The sequence below is a fragment of the Syzygium oleosum genome, unplaced genomic scaffold (genome assembly GCF_021117445.2).
Source record: "Syzygium oleosum isolate NSW1041296 unplaced genomic scaffold, Sole_v2.1 Sole_v2.27, whole genome shotgun sequence".
In the NCBI taxonomy this organism is placed as follows: Eukaryota; Viridiplantae; Streptophyta; class Magnoliopsida; order Myrtales; family Myrtaceae; genus Syzygium; species Syzygium oleosum.
In genome coordinates this window covers 526,704-540,222 of record NW_026607511.1, presented here as the reverse complement: position 1 = coordinate 540,222, position 13,519 = coordinate 526,704, and positions in this window count along the sequence as shown.

Here is a 13,519-nt window from a genome sequence, read left to right as displayed (position 1 = left end):
CAATCAATAATGGGACCACGGGGGCCTGGTGTGGTGGGCCGTCCTTCTCCCGACCACATGATACTTGGTGCCAAACCAAATAAAATACTGTATGCCATATCCTTGAGAAAATTACCAAAAAAAATCTTAAATGTATTGCATTTGTACCAATTCAGTCCTAAATCTTTCAATTTTAACTAATTTAGTCATAAACATTTTGACGATTTTTTTTTTTCGGTCAAAGACGATTTGTCAATTTAGTCATAAACTTTTTGATAATTTGCCAATTTATTCTTTCCGGCCAATTTTGGCCAGAAATAGCTGACGTTGTGGTTTAGTTAGCGCCGACCGTCCTACGTGGCATGGCCGACCCTAACGTAGACAAAATTTTAAATTTTTTATGAATTTTTATTTATTATTATTCTTTCTGTTTTCCTTTTTTCCTAACCCTAGGCTGGCAAGGGCGTCGCGGCCCTCGCTTGGATCTGGGCACAGAGGCCCTCGCCGGCCAGCAGGCGAGGGATGCGGTCCTTGTCTAGATCTGGGCGAGGGCCGATGCTCTTGCCGACCCAGGGTTAGAAATAAAAAGGAAAGAAAAAAGAAAAGAATAAAAATAATAATAAATTAAAAAATAAAAATTGTCTACGTCAATAGTGGTCGTACCATGTAAGACGGCTGGCACTGACTAGATCGCTATGTTATCGATTTTCGGCCAAAATTAGCCAGAAAGACTAAATTGGTAAATCGTCAGAAAGTTTAGACTAATTTGACATAATCGAAATGTTTAAGACTAAATTGGTACAAGTACAGCAGGTTCAGGACTAAATTGACCAAACTGAAAAGTTTAGGACTAAATCAATATAAATGCAATAAGTTTAAGATTTCTTTGGTAATTTCCCATCCTTGTACAGTATATACCGCCTCTTGAGTTTACTATAATTTTTTTGTTTCCTTCCCACCTCGGATTGTTTAGTTCGTCCGCCACCAACACTGAAAAGTTCAGCATCATCACAATAATTTACTTAGCCCGCGCTTTGAAGGGCATGTCTATATACATGGTTTTTAATCATTAGGAAATTTTATTAACGTGAGACATGATGTAAAAGAAATAATCGTATAATTTATTTTATAACATTGTAGAAGGATATCATACTTTATGAAAGTCTAAGATCACTATGCTATAGAGAAATATGCTATAATGTTGAGTTTTCTCGATGTATAAAATATAGGGATAATACCACAAAAAACTCCAAACTGGTACACCTGTGACAATTTTATCCGGAACTATTATTTGACCATAAAAAATCCCAAATTGATACACTTGTGACAATTTTACCCCGAACTAATTTTTTGATCACAAAAAATTCCAAACCGGTACACATGTGATAAATTTACCTTCCCCTAGTTTCCGTTAAATTTTACGGTTAAATTGCTAAGTTTGATGACACATGGTAGTTGACGGGTGTACTAGTTTAGGGTTTTACCCCACTGTTTGTCACAAGTTTACAATTTTTTGATTTTTTGTGATATTAATCCAATTTAACAGACACTAACAGAGGTTAATTTGTCATAAATGTACCAGTTTAAGGTTTTTAGTAGTCAAAAAATTAGTTTGGGGTAAAATTATGATAGGTGTACTAGTTTGAGGTTTTTGATAGTCAAAAAATTAGTTCGAGGTAAAATTATCACAAGTGTACCAGTGAGGGGTTTTTTGTGGTAAAAAAAATAGTTCGGGGTAAATTTGTCACAGGTATGCCAGTTTGGGGTTTTTGGTGATCAAAAAATTAATTAGATGTAAAATTATCACAGATGTACTATGTCACGCCCCGAACCACATCGAGCACGCGCCATCCTTCACTGGTCGATTAATGCGACGTTCCAGGGTATCGCCGACCTCACTTATAATTATCAGAGATTTGAAATAACCAGCGGAAACCTCAAAGTACCCGGACAAATAAAACTGGGATAATCAGGGAGAATATACATATTCATTTCTTATCCAAACTTATACGATATTCACAATTTACATCCGCCATATACACATGCACACCACACTATAAAACCACCGATATTTAAAAAGGATCGATGACCTCGATATCGTATCCTAAAAAATGGTACACCTAAAAAAAGTCTAATTCCAACCCCTACGCTAACCCCTACGCCCTTTGCTCGGCGTCCATTCTCAGTCCGATTCCTCGTCCTACCGAATCTAACTTCCTTAATCAGCTGTTCCTCCGAGGACTCGACTCTGCCTCAATCTCGATCGGGTGGTCGATATCACCCGACTCACTGGAACCTCGACCTGTTCCTCCCCGACCAACTCCTCAAAGAAATTGTCCTCGGGTACAAAATTGGGGTCCATCCACCGCTCATACGAGAGCATATACTCCGGTTCTTCTTCAGGCTCTGCAGACTCAGCAGGCTCATTCTCGGGTTCGGTCTCTGCCCCTTCTTGTTCCGGTTCTTCCTCTGGAATTGGCTCAAGGTCCACGTCCATTGGATCGTCTCCCGCTAGAGACCCTTCCGGCTCCGGCTAGTGCTCAGCCCCTGACGACCCTGGTGCTGCGGGCGCCGGATGTTGTCCTGACTGCGCCAGACTGGTCTCTACACTAGTCAATTCGCCATCAGGGGGAGGAATTGCAGACGGGTCCCAGTCTTCGACTCCATCAAAAGGGATGTCAAATCCTCGGACAGGACCGAACTCATCTATCCCGTCTCGGAAGAACTACGCGGTATATGTATGGGCCTGCCATAGGGGTAATCCTATATCTACAAAGACTACAGTTGTATGCTTAATCCATGTCATCTGGTCATCTATAGGAAACTCTACTACATTATGCTCGGTGTGCATCGGAACTCCAAAACGCTCAAGGGGCGGCGGCGGCGGATTCATAGCTTAGGTCGGGATTCTGAAAATATTGGTTGAAAACAACCATGAGATTACATCTCAATAAGTACACCCCTAAACCTCACCTAGGCTATCACGTACCTCCAGACAATCACAACACATAATCACATTCAACCATAGCATCGCAAGCACACAATTCTGCTTACCTGGGCCTTTCCATCGTGCAACCTGCACGTTAGGCATAACAGCACGATTTCACTCACATGCATGTTATGATTATATTTTGTGCATTTATTCCAACCTCATCACATCTTTTCCACAACTCTCGTCAGTGACTCGCGTTACAGTACACGCCTCAGGTTCACTGCGACCAACTCATCACAACACTCCAGGGCCCGCGTTACAGTACACGCCTCAGGCCATGTCTCTTGCCCGCGTTACAGTACACGCCTCAGGCTCAACATCTACCACCTATGGCACAACCCGCGTTGAAGTACACGCCTCAGGTTGGCAGTCTTCCGGTAATACCAGGCATCGTCCCGCGTTAAAGTACATGACTCAGGACGGAAACATCCCCGCGTAGTAATACCGCCTTAGGGATTTCCACGGCCACACATATCATTCCACACACGATCTTTTTCTCATTTACATGCTCAACACTCACTTGCCAATCAATTGGCCAATCACACGTGCTGTGCACGCAACAATTCACATATATTTTTCATGCTCAACAAGCATTCAACATGGCCAATTTGACAATTAATTCGATCCGCCCGAGCGTGCACACAATAGGCATATTTCAATCAATCAATTGCACACTAATGCACCCAATTTCACCACCACAATTCAACCACAGTACAAACACACAATCAACCTACAAATTGACATTTTTCCATATCCAAACTACGTCAAATCAGTTCCGACTCTTCACGACATTTTCCCCCAATTATTCGCCGGTTCTAAATATCCAATTTGCGTACCGAACCGAGCATCACAGCACTCAAATCAGCCATCCACAGCCCGCTTTCAACCTCAAAATTTCCATCAAAATTTCCCAAATTCAATTCTAAGGCCCGCTAATCGATTCCGCTCCTAAATCGTACAATTCCGCACCTAATTAAACCCGATTTCACCTGAAAATTGTCCGTTGATACCCGACGTCCTAAATAAGGTTTAGGGCGAGACTTACCGAGCTCTAGACTAACGCGGCTAGAGCGGAAAGCGGCGGCGATCGGCGGGGACGGCGGCGCGGCTTGGCGGCGGCGCGAACGGCGTACAGCGGCGGCCTCGGCTTCCTTTGGGGCGCGACCCACGGCCACACGGGCGGGAGAGAGAGAGAAAGAGGGGGACGGCGGCGCGGGGTGGTGGTGGTGGTGCGGTACGGCGGCGGACGGGCGGTGGCTCGGCGGGCGGTGGCCGGACGGCGGCGGCGCGGCGTACGGCAAGGGGAGCGGCTAGTTCAGTCGGTGAGAGAGAGAGGGGGCCGAAGGGAAGAGAGAGAGAATGGGGAGAGAGAGTGGTCTTGGCCTATTTATGGTCAAACCAATAATTTAGGGGCTAAAGTGACGATCTTGCCCTTGTCTCTCAATCCAAATCGACGGCCCAAATTCGATCTTATCTTGAAATCGACGGCCGAGATCGAATCTTTCCAAAAAATATCCAAGGGCAATTTGGGAATTTCATAAAATTCCAAGGGCAAAAATGTCCAACCAAAAAGTTAGGGCAAAATGACCAAAATGCCCCTCCCTCATAAAACATGCCCTTCATAAATTCCCAAGGGTAAAATGGTCACTTTTCCATTTTCTTGCCGAAATTGAATTTTTCTGAAGAATTCGGGACATTCCAAAGTTGCACGTCCCAACCACAACGTCGTCCTAACGTCCCGTTGTGACTCCCAAATTTTCCGATGTCCAATTTGGGCTCAATTAAATAATTAAATTTTATTAAACACAACTTGAGCGTTTCTCAAACTAACGGGCGGCTTTTTGGGGAAATTCGCATATTCGACCTGTGATCGATAATAAATCGAGTCACGTGCAAGTTCATTCGGTTCGTGACGACTTCGGTTGTCATTTAAATCGCGAGGATCAATCGCTAGTTCCGAGGGCACGATCATTTGGTATAGGTTCATGATCGTTTGCCAAATCATTTCGTATTCAAATGGAATCACCGTGATCCACTACTATGACAGTGGCGAACTGGCTCCTAGCTATCCTTGGATCGGCTACAGCGGCTCAAAATGTCACCTCGGCGATTTTATGGTCGAAAATCAATTCACGACCGAATTTTCTCTAGTCATACGAATTTAAATCTCTAATTAGCCTTTCCCTAATGGTTAGTATCCTAGGAATGATCGGGTTCCGGCGAGAACTAACTACAGTAAGGTACGTTCATAAAACCAAATATTTCATAAATCCCAAATGGATGAAATTCAGGATGTCACATACTAGTTTGAGGTTTTTCGTGGTATTAACCCTAAAATATATAGACAAATGATATTTTCAGTGTATATTAAGGAAAGCCATATCCGAAGGTAAAAAATAAATAAATAAGAAGATGTAAATTATCTATTTTTTAAACTAAATTGCAACGTAATCTTTTTTTTGTTAACGGGATAAAAACAGTAGGAGTGTCATAACTTTCGTACGGCGCTCACTTGAGTGCCATAACTTTTTTTCGCTCACTTAAGTGCTACGTCGGACTAAAATAGATCATTTGAGTGCCATTTCCGGCAAATCGTCCTATGTAGATTTTTTTACTTAATTTTCTATTCCAACGTGGATTTTTTTTTCCCCTTTCTTTTTCTTTTTCTTTTATTTTCTTTGCTTTTTTTTTTGGGCCGGCAAGTGTCCCCGTTGACCCTCACCGGCCGCGAAGACCTCGCCCAGAATGGGGGAGGCCTCTGTGATAGGTGAGGGTCCGGCGACCCTCGCCGGCACAAAATAAAAATGCATATTTATTTATGTTTCTTTTCTTTTGGATCTGGTCGAGGTTGCTTGGGTTTAGCATAAAGCAGTGGCAAGAATTATTATTTCATATTCGTAAGTCTCTATTCGGTTTCTGGGGTGCTTTTGTTTTGTGGGCTCTCAGCAAAGACACACTCGACTGCTTCGAGCATCAAGAACAATCGAATGCATATTTATTTATGGGTGCCATGAGAAGAAACTCTCTGCTCAGCGCCTTCGCGGCCAGCAACCAACAATCTCACCAGATCTGGGCGAGGTTTGCGGCCTCGATCAGCAACCTTGACCGACATCCAGCGACCAATGACCAGCGTCCCAAACCAACAAATCAGCGACCAACCATAGGCAACCCAGAAACCCCAAAACCCAGACCAACGACCAGCAACGGAAGAGGTGTAGTTGGGAAGGCGAGGTTTCTTCTCGGAGTCTCTGACACACCTCCGAACGGCGAAGGCTGGCGTCAAAGGGGATGGTTACTGTAGCAAAGGAGAATTCAGATATGAGGTCGAGGTGGGCGATGGACAGAGGTGAACGACAATCGACTACCAAAAGGGACAGGCAAGTGTTGACAGGGTAGCGAGGAGGAATCACTAGGAGTCTTGAGTGGCGAGGCGTGTGGTGGAGTCCTCACCGGATTTGGGCTCGGCTAAGCCAAAATCCCTAGATGCTACAATACCCCAATCATGGGGAGGTCTAATACCCTAAAAAATCTCAAACTTTAACTTTTATCCCAATTTTACCTTTTGTCTCATAAAAAGCCTTCAATTTTAGGTTATGTCCCAATTCTATCTTAAACTTTTTTTTTGTCTTATAAAAAACCTACAACTTTAGATATAGTCCCAATTCTACCCTAAACCTTTTTTGTATCATAAAAAATCCTCAATTTTGGGTGAAGTACCAATTCTACCCTAAACTTTTTATTTGTCTTGTCAAAATTCTCAGTTTTTTTATGAGACAAAAGGTAAAATTGAGATAAAAGCTAAAGTTTGAGGTTTTTAGGGTATTAGGCCACCATGGGGATGATAAAGTTCTTCATTGTGCCCATCTGCAAATTAGATTGGCCAAATAAAAATAAAAAAATGATAAAAAATAATAAAAAAGAAAAATTAAATTAAATAAATTTCTAAAAATTGTCTACGTAAGATTTTCCGGCATCCATATCGAATTTTCCAACGTCCACGCCGACTTCCGGGCGAGGCAAATCGCCAATGGTACTTAAGCACGCGCATGATAACTAAATCAAGCTTTCCGTTTTTTCTATTTTTCTATTCCCATTAATAGGTTTGGAGCAGAAATCTATTTAGTAATGTAATTTTATGTTTCTATTTCTAGAACAAATTTCCACTCTAGAAATAGGTTTGGAACAGAAATCAGAAATAAATTTTTTTTACTTTTCTATTTCTAGAACATAAATGAGAAATAAAAACTCTTCTCATCACTTGCCCTCACTATTAGCCGGCCGCTCCACCGTCATCGCCGGTCGTCTCTCGCCGCCGCTGGCCGTCGTCCTCTGCCTCCTATCGGCCGTCGTTCGTCGCCGTTCGCCGCCATCCGTCGTCGCTGGCCACCTCCCGCCGTCTGCCTTCCTCTACCACCCAATGGTAGCTGCCTCCCACCGTCGACCGCCTTCGGCTATCCTTTGTTGCCTATTGCCGCGGCCCAACATCGGCCACCTCCCACCGCCGCCCGCCCGCCTCCCGTCGACGCCCAACGTCACCCACCTCCCATTGTCGCCTAACATCATCCACCTCCCACCCACTGGCTGCCTCCCGTCGTCGTCCTCCACCGCCGGCCGCCTTCCATCGCCGTCGATTGCCGCCGTCCTCCTCTTCCACCCAATGTCGGCCACCTCTCGCTGCCACCCGCCTCCCATCGTCATCCTTCACCGATGGCCGCCTCCCATCGCCGTCGGCTACCGCTGTTCTCCTTTGCCGCCCAATGCCGGCTACCTCTCGCCACCGCCCTCCTCTTGTTGTCGTCCTCCGTCGCCAATCGCCTCCCATCGCTGTCCTTTGCCGCCGTCCGCCGTCCGCCGTCCCCCTTTACCGCCCAGTGCCAGCCACCTCCTGCCGCCGCTCGCCTCCCATTGTCGATTGCCTCCAGCCATCACTCGCCGTCCGCCGCCTCTCGCTTGCCGGCCACTCAGGAGGTAGAAATTTGTGTCATTATCAAACGTATATTTTGGCTCTGAAACTTGTCCATGGAATAAAAATAGAAAAATCTATTTTTGGCTAGAAATTGATTTCTGGAACAGAATGATTATCATTCACGTCCTAAGTTATTGATTTTTCAATTTTGTGGCACCTAAGTGAGCGAACAAAAAGTTATGATACTCAAGTGAGCGCCGTACGAAAGTTATAGTACTTTTGCTGTTCTTATCCCCCTTATTTAACTATTTTATAGCAAGTTTGAGAAAAATACTAGTATTGTTGTAATATTAAAGTACGGACAAAGCTATCAAAACCCCAAAGTATGCTCATTGTGACACATTTATCTTAAACTTTTTTTTTGTGAAATAAAAAATCCCAAAGTATGCCCATTATGATACATTTACCTTAAAAAAACTCTAAACTTACACCTAAGTGACACATTTACTCTTGTCAAAGTTCTGTCAGATATTTTTTAGTCAAAACAACATCGTTTTTATTTCACTTAAGCTATATGGATGCCATGTCAACATCGTTTACTTTCTAGCGTCTATATAGGCACATTTTTAATGGTGTTCATTGATGGAATATTTACGGGGAGTAAATGTGTCATACAATCATTGGTACAAGTTTTGGATTTTTGGTATCACAAAAAAAGTTAAGGTAAATGTGTCATAATGGACATAATTTTGGGTTTTTGATAGTATTTCCCTTCAAGTAAATGGAGTTATAAACTAATCCTGATATTGTTTAAATATCCTCGTATAAATTTACGAATCCCATTATAAACTGGCAATAAACTACTAAAATTGCCCTACTTCTCAAACCAAGTCGAACTTATTTACTCGGTGTATTTTTTTTCCGTTGGACTAAATCAAATTACTTGAAGAAAATCAATTAAGCTTTAGCTACTAGCACTAGTATACTTTACCGATAACATGTGTATTCGGAGTGGGATTATTCCGATTACTCTAATTGTTTGAGGAAGAGGAAACAAGGAAAATTTAAGAAATTAACCACCCACTTTTTATTTAAGAAATTGCACTCGATAAAATTCCCTCAATGGTCATTATAGTGCAATAACACGATTCTCTGAAGTTTCTTTCTTTTTTTTCTTTCGAATTTTAGATAAATATTATTCTTATGACCTTTTGGGCCTCCAGTTTTGGGCTTTTAGTTCAGGCCCAAAGTTGAATTGCGATTCCAAGCCCAGATTGGCGTTACTTCCCCGCCGGCTGACTCAGCCTTCCTCGCAGCTCGCGCCACCCCCCACCCAGCTCGCCGACGAGCAAAGCGGTTGAAGAATTTCCCTGGATGACGACGATAAGTAGCGTCCGATGGAGTAAGACGATGGTGGCAACGACGTGTACTGCATAATTTGCGTGACAGAGAAGGGGGACGAGCCATCGGAGGCCAAATCGACAGCCGCGGCCCCTACTTCTCACTTCGCGCGCATCGTGGGATGAGCCAAGGTGGTGTCCAAGTGCTCCCCCCATGTGCAAGCACGGGTTCTCCACCATCCTCAGGCCTCCGGAGGACGTTCTTTGCTCGCCGGCGAAAGGGTCGTGATCATCCCGCCTCGTGAACATGTTCGTGTGATGTTTCAATTCGGTAGATTGCGTTTCCGGTTTCAGCAACCGGGTCCTCTTTTCCTTTCTCGGGCTTAATCAGCAAAAATTCATTGATTTTGATGTTTTCATTTGAGAATATGGCAAGCTGTTTTGGGTTCATTATGGTGAGCGAATCGGTTTAGCTTGGTTCCTTTGATCGAAATTGGTTGCTGTTTAATTTTTACTATAGTTGAAGGGATATATTTGCTTTTATAGTTGCACAGCTTAATTTTCGTGAGATATATAATTTTTACCAGTGACATATTCTTTCATATCTTGACTTTTTTTCCCTTTTTTCCTTTTTATTTTTGAGTGGCAAATCTTGGAAAAAAATCACTCAATTAGTCAAAAACTTTTCTATTTTGTCAATTTTAGCCCTAAATTTTTGCATGATATTTCGATGTGGTGTTTCTAGCCAATTTTTATTGGAAATGGCTGACATAGCAATCTAGTCATTGCTACATAGGAATTGCACGCAAATGTTTATAATTGAATTAACATCCGTACAGTAGGCCTCCCATATCTTGAGTTTATGTGCATGTGAAACCCGAACAATTCATTGGTCATGTTTGTCTGTAAGCGCTAAATCTGCCGAGAGAAACTAAGGAATAATTTCAAGAGCATATGCCTGCCTAAACTGATCATCAGGCAGAGACACAAAAATAATAAAGAAAGGAGCACACCCACTTCTGGTGCTTGCCCATAGCAGGGCGACATTGTTGAATTCAATATAGGCTTGTCTCATTTCTTTTTTCTTGTGCCAAACCTTCCCTAAAGAAGGAGAAGATGAGGAGCGATGAGTGTCCAAAACCCAATGAAAAAGCAAAGAAGGGAAAGAGACGAACCATGAATGGAGCACATGGTTGTTCATACTGGGTAAGAAAGTTGGGTGTGGGGTCAGTTGGCCTCTTAACTCACCTTCAACAACAACCATCTGTTTTCAGCATTCAATTGTTCCCGGGTATTTCTTTCTTCTTTTCTTCTTTACTCTCTTAGTCTTATCACGTTCCTATCTAATTTCGCGTTAAGTCTGTCTTTCTTAGTTGTTTCGATTACGTGTCCTAATTTCTTGTTGGCAGGCTCCCTTGGTTCCTATAATTAGATCCCTCAAACGGATGAATCAGGTTGGGTTTGGGTCGATCGAAAAATGGTCCGATCCAAATAGACCTATCTAACTTGTTTTGACTAATTTCCATACAATACAAATCTAGCGACCCATATCCGATCTGACCGACCCATAATTGACTTGACCCATATTACTAAAATACTTCCATATTTAATCAAATCTAGGAAAATTCATATCAAATTGAGGTGAGAGCGGAGTGAATGGGTGCGAGATCGAGTGAAGGCGAGAGAAAATGAAGAGAGAGTCATAAATGTGAGTTGGGTCTATGTAAATTGTAAATTTATTTATGACCCATTTAACACTTATATTACGCTTAAACTCATATATGATCACTTTATTGAATATAACTAATACATTTAACAACTCAACTCATCATATAAGAGTTAAGAAATGAATTTATGATCCACTTTGATAGGATTACTTGTAATTAAGTCCTTCCGATAGTATGGAGACGGTTCGGACATTGAGTATTTGAGGTGCGCCAACCCCAATGTGCAATTACTTCTTATTCATTCAGTGTCTCAATTTTAAATGCTTGGTCTATTTTTCTCTCTCTAGTCTTGAGTGGCTCTCCCTGGCAGTCAAACGTGGGCTGCTGCTTCCAACCCATGTCCCTTTCTGATTCTCTTTTTGTCTTTGTGATATTGATATAAAATCCTGTGGTAAAAACAGGCTCTTCCGGCGGCTGAGAAGGTGGGGGGGAGTCACCGGCGGTTCAATCCGCCAGCTGAACCTAACCTTCGGATTCTTGAACGGAGGAGGAGGAGGAGGAGGAGAAGGAGACAAGTTTTGTTTGGTGTAACTATCAAAATTTATGGATTTTATATTATGGTAAGTAGCGTTGTTTTTTATCATATGGTTCTCGTGGCTAATTCTTTATAATCAAGACCGAATGCAAAGCATGTATTCCAATCATGAGGTGTATTGTTCTAAGAGGTCATATTAAACTTGAAAATTCATATCAATTGTCCCGATGCCTAACCTTCGGGAAAATTATTAAATCGGTCCTAAAGTTTCCAATTTTGTCAATGTAATCCTAAACCTTCACGTGAAATTCCAATATAATCTCTTTGGCCAATTTTCACTAGAAATCGCTGAAGTGATGTCTAGTCATTGCTAATCATCCTACATGCACGCTGAGTGGATAACTTGGGGATTGCCATATCAGCGTGCCATATAGGATGGCCAACGATGATTGGACGCCACATCAATGACTTCCAGAGACAATTGGATGGTAGGACTACATTGAAATTTTGTGAAAAAATTGAGAATTACATTGACAAAATTAAAAAGTTTATAACTGAATTGGTATCAGTACAATAAGTTTAGAACTGTATTGGTAATTATCTCGTAAATCTTCAGTCATCTATCAGCCTACCTAAACTCAATTGCTGTCTTTGTCGATTTTTTTTTAAAGAATTATTGCTTAATTTGATTTATTTTTTACCGAGAGCTTTAAATTTTTAGTAGTTATCTTGTCTCTTAATTCTTATCCATTAGTTAGCTTACTGCGGTTCATAAATTTAGCAATCTACCTTATAGTCTGGGCATTATATCCTGTGGACAGGATCTTCATCGGAGCTAATTGCATTGGATCCTGAATTCCGTCGAGGAAATCATTGTCTTTAAGGCAGTATTGTCGATTCGCCTTGCTCTTCTAAATTCCAACAAGCAGCTTAACTTTGTTGTTGAAGAAATAAAACTCATTCAACCATGTGAAATTGTAAATGTCAAATTGAGATAAGAATATGGTCAAGTCGATATATCAAGCTTAGGGATGGAAAATCGAGAATCGAGCCGAATTGCATGATTAAAACGAATTCTAGACACGGACACTTATAATTGAAATAACACACATTGCAAAGATGATTTCAAGAACGATCCAAATGTCAAGTTTATGCAAAGGCGCATTTTACATTGTGTCCCCCAAGTTTTTGGGATTGTAAGTTACCCCCGAAATTTCCGTTATATTTTAAGTTTCCCCCTATCATCTTGAAATAAGTTGCGATGTGCCCCAAAATTTCCGTTATATCTTTGGGATCGTAAGTTGCCCCGTCAGAGTACAGACTGCCTTTCTGGTTATTTGAGGACAAACCGGTCATAAAAAAAGTATAGTATGTTGAGGGTAAGAATGATTAATTGTAAAGTCAAATATGATAAAATATCATAATGCATTTTAGGAAAGGAAATTAAAATGAAAAAAAGAAGAAACCAAATTGAGAGAAGGGCAGAGAATGTGGATGCTCGGCGGCAAAGCAACGATGCCGCTATCGGTCAGCAGAAACCCTGTCGTGTTGCCTTGGTGCGAGCATGATTCCGTTCGGTTAGGTTCGGTTTGAATGAAAAATCGAAAGGCACTGCAATAATATGGTTTTTCTCACCTACCCGCGTCTCTTTCTTTCAGTTTTCTTCTTCCCTTTTTGGATTCTTTCCCTCTCTCCCTTTCTTTGTTTTTCCTCACCTACTTATCTCTCCCCTACTATAAAAATAAAAATTTCGAATTATACTATACAAGGATTAATTCAATTTGTAGTTTAGTTTGGTCTGGGAAAAAAAATCAACCCCGAAACAAACTACTAAATTTCAATTTGGTGCGGTGCACGAAATTTTTAAATTACCTCTCCAAACCATATTATGGCGATTTGAACTGAATTATGCTCGGCTCAAGTTTAAAAACCAAAATATCGTTAGGTAATTTGCCATCACCTCAAAAAACTTAGGTGGCACATTTTGGCCACCATGCTTTAATTTCTTAATAAAATAATATGGAGATACATTATTGTTCTCAATGCATATCATATTCAAACGTAAAGACAAAAATTCTATGCATTCAATGCACTCTCAAA